The sequence below is a fragment of the Miscanthus floridulus genome, chromosome 13 (assembly GCF_019320115.1).
Source record: "Miscanthus floridulus cultivar M001 chromosome 13, ASM1932011v1, whole genome shotgun sequence".
NCBI lineage: Eukaryota > Viridiplantae > Streptophyta > Magnoliopsida > Poales > Poaceae > Miscanthus > Miscanthus floridulus.
In genome coordinates, this window is record NC_089592.1 from 47,803,912 (window position 1) to 47,813,660 (window position 9,749).

Consider the following 9,749-nt stretch of genomic DNA (forward strand, 5'->3'; position numbering starts at 1 on the left):
GCCTATTCTAAGATCAAATCTCTTAAGGATGGTTTTTTAGAATTAGAAGAATTTCCTAGGTACTTACCTAGGTAATTTGATCATTGTTGTTGTTGCCCCCATCCTTGTCTTTATTGTTGTGGACCAGGATTAACAATGCTTGCATCCTCTTGCAATTCAGGGAAATCAATCCACAAATATTCTCCACATATGTTTTGGGCATTATAAGCATTTTGAATGGTCTGACAATCTTTCTTATAATTGGCTCAATGTTCGAGCCAATTCAACAGTATGCCCATCTTGGTTGATAGTGCACACACTTCTTCTGGTACTTCTCTGCCCTTATTGCATGTTTGAATACTGCGTTGAGACCAGCCTTGATTAGAGGCTATCTTTTCCATGAGAGTTTTAGCTTTTCCAACGGTGGGTGACATAACTGATCCTCCAGCTATTGTGTGAAGTTGTTCACAAGCTTTTTGAGTTAATCCATGGTAGAAGCCTTGCATGAGCAACCAATCTTCCATTCCATGATGAGAATAATCTAAAATATAATCTTGGAAATGTTCCCATGCCTCTAGAATGGTTCTCCTTTTTGTTTGCTGGAAGATGGAAATTTTTCGTCTTAAGGCATTGGTCTTGCCTATAGGAAAGACTTTGCTAGAAAGGCCTTCGAACATCTTCCCATGTGTTGATGTCATCTTTGTTGGTGTAGAACCACTTCTTTACCCTTCCCACTAGTGAGAATGGAAATATGTGGAGTAGTATGATGTCTTGAGCAACGTCCTTGATGACGATTGTGCTGCTAATCTCTAGGAAATTCTAGAGATGAACACTAGCATCTTCATGTGCCTTTCCACTGAATTGGGTAGCTTGCACCATGTTGTTGAGGCTTGACTTGAGCTCAAACTCAAGGTTATTGGTTTTGAGTGTTGGTCCAGTGAGGATGTTTTCAGTGCTTGGAGCAGAGAACTCACGCAGAGCCTTGTCAGCCATAACTTCAGAAATTAGTGTTGAGCTACCTCTTGATCGGTTTGATTGTGATTGATGGAATCTGTTGGTGAATCAAGACCAATCCTATAATACACTATATAAGATATGAACACAAACAAACAAGGGTAAGCCTGCTAAAGCAGAGGTGCATAGTTATGATTTCATCTACAAGTATCATTTTGATCAATTCTCTTTTAGCCTTGTGCCCCTCCTCGGCAATGACGCCAGAAATGCTTGTTTTATATTTCTTAACATCGCTCTTACTAAGTTGTCATCCCTAGCAATGATGCTAGGAATGTTTGTTGGTAATTATTAATGACACTTGTATATTCAGGAAAGATTATATATGTTGAAGTAATCTACAAGCGCATAGATAATATACCATTGTAGCATTTCACCCGGGAGTATACTAGGTATCGTTATTTAAATTTTACCATAGGGAGGATTGGTGACTAGAGATATTAACAAACATGAATACACATGATAAGATCATTAACTAGACATTTGCTTTAATAGGGGTAATCCATAGATAGAAATAGATACTCATAAATGTAGTATGTCTAGGTAGGAGATTAGTTAAGAGAAAAGATTCCTAAGTCATTTCTTATTTACTATCTTTTGTACACCCTAGTATATATACTTTCATCTATAGCATAATTAACTCTGCATCTAGGCATAAGGAATATTACAAAGAAAGATCAAGAACAAAGCTTGATTCCCTTCACAATCAGGTCCTACTTGTCCTACAAACGGGGAGTGGACTACAAAGGACTCAATGAGAGTGTCACACTCGCGGTCTACCACATGGCCTAGGATGTAGGGTGCATCCGCTAGTAAACAATATTTAAGCACCACACTTACATAATGTCGACCACTTAACTCACTTGATTATTGAGCTAAGCGCTTTGTGAACTTATGCATAAATTCATTATCAGTCATGACTATATCAAGCATACTACTAGAGTAAACTAGGAACATAATAAATAGAAACATAGTATTGAAATAGCACAAAGTCATGAAATATAGAGGATACAATGGCTATACCTGCCTCCAGATAATGAATCCAGAATCCTAAGCAGTAGCCCAACTCTGCTTGAATCTTGCTAGCTAGCCTATACTAGAACTTTGAGGAATTGGAGATCTATTCTATTCTCTCTGGAAACCCTAGCTTTTGATCTGATGATAGATGTCTCTAGGGGGTAGGGGCTGATATATAGGGGGTAGCATCAATCATGGACCCTTGGATCAAACCGACTTAAAAGAATGGTGTAGATGTGATCTTCTAGGTAGTGGAGAACTGACATAGCAAGGAGATGCTGACATGTGGGCACCCTTGGCTGGCTGGCATGTAGGTGTGGCTAGTCAGCCCCACCTGGCATCCTCTCTAGGTTTGCTTCTGGCCTTCTAGTGCCTTCTAGATTATTTTGGATAATTATGATTAATTCTGACAATTGGGCCCACCTTGATAGATTTCTAAATAAACCCTGCTAAAAACAAAATTTACCAAAACTTGTTGAATTTGTCAGTTTAAACCCCTAAACCTATCTTGGTGATCATTTTCATGTATTTATGCAGGTTATATTGATGGTTTATGATGGTTGATAACTATCATCAACAAGTAATTGCAAGATTGTGCAGCTAGATAGATACTTTTTCCCTTACTTTGGTTTGGCTCAAACTTCCTAGAGGTTTCCAATAGATTTTGAAAGGAGAACTTGCCTAAGTTCCTCAGAAAAGTCATACCTCGCTGTGACAAGGTTGGCTGACTCCATGTTCCTTCAGGTTTGCCAGGAATTCTATCTTTTTCATAGGATGGTATGGTAGCATCTATTTGAGCTAATTGGGTTTGTATCATCTTATTAAAACTAAGTTGATTCTTTAAGGCAGAAGAAAACTCATCAAATTTAGCATTTATATTTTCTAACATCTTGTCATGAGCATGTAACTTTTTTATTAATGCCATCAGTCATTCTACTTTGACTATAAACAAGATCTTTAAGGAAGGCATAACTATTATTACCTTGATTACGCAGACATTGAGAAGAGTAATAATTGTTACCTCCTTAGTTGTTGGAGCGTTGATTCTATCCTTGATATTGTTGTGGACAAAACCCATTGTCGGTGTTGATGAAGTTGAGAACTTCTTGGGTCTCGAGGCAGGCATTTCCTGAATGTCCAACATATCCACAAACTTTGCAAGTCATGTGGGAATCCATGGTTTTGAGTGTCTCTTGGGCACTAATCTTCTCATAATTTTCTACTCGCTCTGTGAGCAGATTCATCTTAGCTACAAGCATGTCAACTTGTTTAATTGAATGCATACCTCGTTTATAGGGTTGGAGTCAATCGTTGCTCCATCCTTGGTTGGAGACTGTCTTCTCGATCAGTGTCTTTGCATCTGCAGCACTTTGTGAAAAGAATGCTTCACCAGTAGCAGTATCTAAATGGCTCCTATCTAACGACACTAACCAATGGTAGAAGTTATGGATCAAAAGGTAGTCTTCCATGCAATTGTTGATGGCTCTTAACACCTTCTTTTGCCATCAACATAAAGTGCTAAATTGTATAAAATTAATAAAAAATCAACAATGTATGTTTAGATTTCACTTGGTTCCACTTGTACTTGGAAAATTATGCTTGTGGGGACAAAATAGATGAAATATAGTAAGAAGAAGGCAACTAGAAGCATCCCATGTGGCTAGGATGGCCATGGGCCACCAGAGCTAGTCGCTTGACGCCATGTGGCATCGCTCGACATTTGGTGGCACCACTTTGGCCCCTGCCACGTCAGTGATCCATGGGACGACCCCTAGGAGCGTTGTGGCAGTTGATTCAAACCGGTTCACATGAATGGACAAGATATGAATCACATGGATCATGAGTCCACCTGTCATCCACTCAGAGGCCTCAACTGCCATCCAAACCACCTTTTGAACTGCCATAGTCCAAGAAACCACAATACAACCACCTTTGGGATCAAATCCATGCCGTAGGAGGTCAAGGCGGTGGATCACACGGTCGACCAATGCCCCTCACCATCGCCTAATGGCCAACATACCTCCATCGACCTCATTGACGTCTACAAATACCCCCAACTCACCCACTACTACAAATAGGGGTCTTGAGCTCGGTTGTAAGCAACCAAGTATAGAAGAATCAAGAGAAGAGTGAAGTTTAGTTTAGGATAGCCATTTCTATAGAGTAGAAAGATAGAGAAGAGGAGAGGAGAAGCTTGAGGAGGATCCGGGCTTGTCGACAACCTCTTCTTCTTGTATCTCTGTGCTTCTTCTGTGGTAATTTTGTTCCCATACTTAATATAAGTTCTGTTATATTTTAGTTATTTACTAGTTACACTACTTGGTTAGAGTGCTCTAGTCTTATTTCATCAGGATCAGGATCGGAGTAGTAAAGGCATAGATAAAGTGAGGTGCTTAGATTGTGGTAGTTGGCAGGTGGTGATAGCCCTGTCCTTCCTCTATATTTCACCACGTAGGGTCTAGTTATTAAAACATAGAGCTCGCTATGCTATGTGCCTAATAGCGTAGTAGCCCACTGCCGACAAGACGAGGAGGTAGCAGCCAGCACACAGCCCATAGGCGCGTCCCCATGCCAGGCAAAAGGTTTTCAACGCAGTAGCTGGGCTCGTGTTGCTACCTGTTTCCTTTGCCAGAGCAGCTCTAGCCCATGATGGCGGTGCAGACGGATCAGCTCGATCGCTGGAAGTCATGCTTGCCAGGCATCTCCTCCAAGTGTAGTGGCTACCTTTTGATTCTTGGATGCTCATGTCCCTCCCTTCCTTCCTCTAGCTAAAGCTCCTAGTCCCAGCCAACAGTTGTCTTGAATCTTCAGCTCCATGCATGCCTCATAACCTGTTATTATTGGCTAATCCCTTGGGTGAGGTTAGGGCAAGTATGCTCCAAGTAAACATCTTTGATATATCACTTCTTAATTTAGTATTGTTTTAGACATTCCCATAGTAGTTAAGTCCTTTTCATCTTCATGACCTGTAGATATTTCTAAGTCTAGATTTCTATGAGTTCACATTCCCCGTGGATTCGATACCCTGAGAATACTCTTAGGTGAAAGCTACTCTGACAGCCTAGTGCTCATGGTTAACTCTATGTGCCACCTCAAGTGTCAACAAGTTTTCTGGCGCCATTGACAATGAATGATAGTTCATCTTTTTGAATCTAGAATTAGAATTTGTATCATCATCCTTATTTTAGTCTATCATGAACAATGTATCTGTGTTCCAATTCGCTACTCCTAGAAGCATGCGATTAGAACCACCTTCATCAACTCAACCAACTTTTGCCTATAGTTATGAGTTATGTCCTGGCTTCATAACTAAGGTTCAGGAGCATATCTTTTCTAGGGATGAGAGAGAAAACCCGTACGCTCATCTACAAGAATTCAAGCAAGTGTGCTCATGCTTGCATATTTCAGTCATGTCACAGGAGACCCTTAAGTGGAAACTATTTTCGTTCTCTTTGACGGGCATAGCCAAACTATGGTACACTTCAAATGTAGAGAGTGCATAAGGAGAATGGAAAGTTTTGCAAGCCAAGTTTAGCATAGTCTTCTTTCCTATCTCCTACATAGTTCAACTCCTTCTCGAGGTTCTCCATTTTAAACAAAAGGGAAAATAAACCCTAGGCCCGTTTTACTGATCTGATAGATTTAGTGCCCGACCTAGCCATTCCTGATCCTATGCTTTTACAACATTTGTGTCTAGGCCTAAATAAAGAAGCTGCACATTATCTTGATATCACTTTAGGTGAATCATTTCTTCATATGACTTCCTAAGGTGGGAAAGATGTCCTTAATAAAATTTTAGAGAACACTCCTTATACCGCTATCCATGATGAATTTCCTAAAGAAGTAGAAGCACTAGAGGCTAAGCCACCAAACTCCATTCTAGTTGAGCCTTCTAGTTGCCCTCCTAAACCAATCTCTAAATTCCTATAGGAAGAAGAAGATCCTCCTTTAGAATTCTCTTTTGAAATTGAAGATCATTTGTTTGAAGATTTTGGGAATGCAGAAAAACTATCCCCTTCAAGCAAAACCATGTTCAAAACAACCTTTTGATCCTCCTGATGGGGCATTATGCTGAAGAAATCTACAAGAACTCTCTGCTGTCATGAGTCATGAATGGAAAATGGAAGCTGAGATAGCAGAAAATGTTCTTCGCACTGACAACACACCCGATGTGGTGTATTATCAAATTGGTGGGAGAGATACATCAGCCTTTTATGACCCCAGTGTTGATTTGAACATGATTTCTAGTTCTTTCTTAGCTCAAAGTCTTCCTAATCTCCATCTCATTCCTACAAACCAATGCCTTAGAGACCCCGAAGGCAACATATTAGAAAGCTAGCGAATTGCCAAAATGGTTCCCACTTTCTTAGACGATGTAAAAGTTCTTCTAGACTTCTATCTCTTTGATGTTGCCACCTTCACCGTTCTCATAGGACAACCTTGGTCAAAACTTTTATCAAAAGGATCTACCAAAGGACAGTTGGATGTCTGGTTTGGTAAAAAGAAATTCTCTATGCCTGTTATTTGGGCAGTAAATGCTTTTGCCGAGCATCCTCCCAATCCCAATCCCCTTGAATAGGCAATGATGGCTACATTGCAAGAAGTAGCCCAGCCTAACCTTGAGGAGGTTGCCCAATTCTTTATAGAAGAAGAAGTAAAGACCGATGAACTTTTTCATCTAGATGAGTTAGAGAAGCCATCTCGACCTTTGATCGAGCTTAAGCCTCTCCCCTCTGGATTAAAATATGCCTTTCTTAACCATGACCCTAAGACTCCCATCATCATAAGTGATAACTTATCAAAAGAGGAAGTCTCTAGGCTCACCATGGTGTTAGAAAGGCATTGATCTATTTTTGAATACCAACTTCAAGATTTAAAAGGGATGCACTCATCGCATTCCTATTGATCCTGATTTAACCCCCTCTAGGGAGCCTCAACGATGGCTTAACAATGCAATGCATGAAGTCATAAAGAAAGAGGTTTTGAAACTTTTGCATGTAGGAATTATTTATCTAGTCCCTTAAAGTGAATGGGTATGTCCAGTGCAAGTAGTTCCTAAGAAAGGAGGAATGGTAGTCATTCAAAATGACAAGAACGAACTCATACCTCAATTGACTATCATGGGTTGGAGAATGTGTATAGATTATAGGAAACTAAATAAGGACACTAAGAAGGATCAGTTCCCTCTTCCTTTTTATATATGAGATGTTAAAGAGACTAGCCAATCATTCATTCTTTCGCTTTCTAGATGGATATTCGGGTTATCACCAAATTCCTATCCATCCCAAAGATCAAAGCAAAACCACTTTTACATGCCCGTACAGAACTTATGCATACAGGCGCATGTCATTTGGATTATGCAATGCCCCTGCATAGTTCCAATGTTGCATGTTGTCTATCTTTTCTAACATGATTGAACAAATCATTGAAGTTTTTATGGATGATTTCTCTGTTTATGGTAAGACATTCGATGATTGCCTAGAAAATCTAGATAAAATCCTTCAAAGATGTGAAGAAAAGCACTTTGAATTGGGAAAAGTGCCACTTCATGGTCTGAGAAGAATAGTTCTAGGTCATAGAGTGTCTGAACATGGTATAGATGTGGACAAAGCAAAGATCGATGTGATCGACCAACTTCCACCACCAACTAATGTGAAAGGAGTTAGAAGCTTCTTAGGCCATGCTGGTTTCTATAGAAGATTCATAAAGGATTTCTCTCAAATTGCTAGATCCTTGACTAGTTTGCTAGCAAAAGATATTCCTTTCAACATTGATGATGAATGTTTACAATCCTTCCACATTTTGAAAAAGGCTCTAGTTTTAGCTCAAATCATACAACCCTTGACTGGAATTTGCCATTTCAAATAATGTGTGATGCTAGTGATTTTGCTGTTGGTACTCTTCTTGGTCTAACTAACGAAAGAAAACATTATGCTATTTCTTATGCTAGTAAAACTCTAACAGGCCCACAACTCAATTAGCAACCACCGAAAAGAGCTTTTAGCTGTTTTTTGCAATAGACAAGTTTAGATCCTACTTAGTTGGAGCTAAGGTAATTGTTTATACCGATCATGCTGCCTTAAAATACCTCCGTGCTAAGAAAGATGCTAAACCCTATCTCATTCGATCGATTTTGTTGCTCCAAGAATTTGATTTAGAAATAAAAGATAAAAAGGGAGTAGATAATTCTATAGTAGATGATTTGTCACGCTTGCAATTCCATGATAATGAGGATCTTCCAATAAACAATTTTCTTCATGATGATACTCTACTAAAGGTTACACACACAAACCCTTGCTACACTAACATCATGAATTTCATAGTCACCGACTATGTCCCGCCAGGTGAAAATAGGAAGAAGTTGCTTTATCAAAGTAGAACTCACATATGGGATGACCCTTACCTCTATCGTGTCTTTGCTGATGGACTCCTTAGAAAATCCATCCCTTTAGAAGAAGCAACCAAAATCATAGAAAGACATCACTCCGCTGAATAAGGGGGACATTATGGAGCTTTTAGAACTCATGCCAAGATTTGGCAGAGTGGGTTCTTTTGGCCATCTATAAATGAGCACACAAAAGATTTTGTGAGACGATGTTCTCGATGCCAAAAGCATGGGAACATTAATACCAGAGATGCTATGCCTCTCACCAACAACATACAAGTAGAATTATTAGACGTTTGGGGTATAGATTTCATGGGACCTTTTCCAAAATCTTATGATTCAGAATATATGCTAGTGGTTGTAGATTATGTCTCGAAATGGGTAGAAGCCATGCCATGTCAAGCAGCAGATGCTAAGCATGCTAAAAATATGTTCCAAGAAACCATCTTTCCTCGCTTTGGAGTTCCTAGAATGGTCATTAGTGATGGAGGCCCTCATTTCATAGACAAAACCTTTAGACGCTATCTAACTGACCAAGGAATCTAGCATAACATAGCCATGCCCTATCATCCTCAAACTAGTGGATAGGCAGAGACCTCCAATAAACAAATTAAGAACATCCTACAAAAGACTATAGAGGAAATGGGGAAGGGCTAGAAACTTAAGTTACCGACAGCGCTATGGGCGTACCGGACTTCATACAAAACACCTATAGGAATGTCCCCCTATCAACTAGTGTACAAAAAGACCTATCATCTTCCTGTAGAACTAGGGTTCAAAGCTCATTGGGCCATTAAGAAATGGAGCATGGACTTAGAATTAGCAAGACAAAACTAAAAAATGTAGATATCCAAACTAGAAGAATGGAGAGAGAAATCTTTCCATAGTGCTAAGCTTATAAAGACAAGACTAGATGGTGGCATGATAAGAGAATCAAGAAGACGGAGTTCCGTCCTAGAGATAAGGTATTGCTTTTTAATTCAATGGTGCGGCTCTTTGGACATGGCAAGCTATGATGCAAATGGGATGGCCCATTCAAGGTCATCGCAACGTTATCACATGGAGCCGTCATGCTGGAAAGTGACAAAGGTAACCTTTTCAAAGTAAATGGTCAATGTTTAAAACTTTACTATGAACCCAAAATACAAGAATTAAAAGAGACATACATAATAGAGTTTATCTACTTCTAGTATACGATGAAGATTTGGCATGTTTTTTACCATCTAAGTGAGTCCAAAAGTCCCTATGTCATATACGGGCTATAAGACCCACTCTAGTGTAGCAAAAAGCGTTCTAAGGGCTCCAGGATCCCCAACATACAACGCAAGGCCAGGACATGGGCTTGGGTCACCTAGGC

General features: G+C 39.7%; 1 non-coding gene across 1 annotated transcript; it reads left to right on the forward strand.

The window, feature by feature from the left end:
• Nucleotides 1–502: 502 nt before the first annotated feature.
• Nucleotides 503–609, forward strand: LOC136502365 (small nucleolar RNA R71). Its single transcript, XR_010770523.1, has one exon. It is a non-coding gene; the product is annotated as a small nucleolar RNA R71 (small nucleolar RNA).
• The last annotated feature ends 9,140 nt before the right edge of the window (nt 610–9,749 follow it).